Here is a 681-nt window from a genome sequence, read left to right on the forward strand (position 1 = left end):
AGCCCTGGCACAGGCTCCTCGGCTTTATCTGGAGTAAGGATTTAGGGACGGGGTCTGGGGTTGAGGTTTCTGGGGCTGAGCTTCTCTGAGAGTATCTCAAGGGGCCTCTTAGGCAAAGCCCTACTCAGTTCTCCAGGGTCTTTCTCAGGGTCAAGTTTATGAAGAGGGCATGAGGTGCTTGGCTGAGACTGATCTCCTCCTGCTGAGCACCCCCCCGCCCATCAGACTGTCCTTCCTGTGCAGCAAGTGTCTGCAGGGTCTGGAGGCAGGAAAGGAATTCTGATCTGTTGTAGTTTGTCTCCTCTGTGTGTGTCCTGCACTAAATGCTGAAGCCCCAACATGGGACATAAGGCAGAGAGGGACACAGGCACAGTCCAGGCCTGACCATCCTGTGTGTGCAAAGTAGAAGTGACCCCACCCCTCAACACCTAGGGATCATGTGGAATCACTCACGGTATAAGGTGAAATGTCCAGTTACTCCTTTAGTCCCATCACCTCGCTGTGTGATTTGAATGGTGTAGGATCCTGTGTCCTTCTGGGTGACATTCTGGATCAACAGGGATGCATTGGGATATACAGTTTCTCATCCACTGTATGCAGGCCCAAATATAATCATTTCAGTGTCTATTGTATATGCTGTAATGTAATGGTGGAGGTCCATTATTTGCCCTTTGTACCAGA

The 681-nt window shown here is 50.5% G+C and overlaps 1 pseudogene; it reads right to left on the reverse strand.

Moving 5' to 3' along the window:
- Nucleotides 1–495: 495 nt before the first annotated feature.
- Nucleotides 496–673, reverse strand: LOC108528535 (pregnancy-specific beta-1-glycoprotein 11-like; annotated as a pseudogene).
- Between the last annotated feature and the right edge of the window lie 8 nt (nt 674–681).

The sequence above is a fragment of the Rhinopithecus bieti genome, unplaced genomic scaffold, assembly GCF_001698545.2.
Source record: "Rhinopithecus bieti isolate Rb0 unplaced genomic scaffold, ASM169854v2 scaffold_5739, whole genome shotgun sequence".
NCBI lineage: Eukaryota > Metazoa > Chordata > Mammalia > Primates > Cercopithecidae > Rhinopithecus > Rhinopithecus bieti.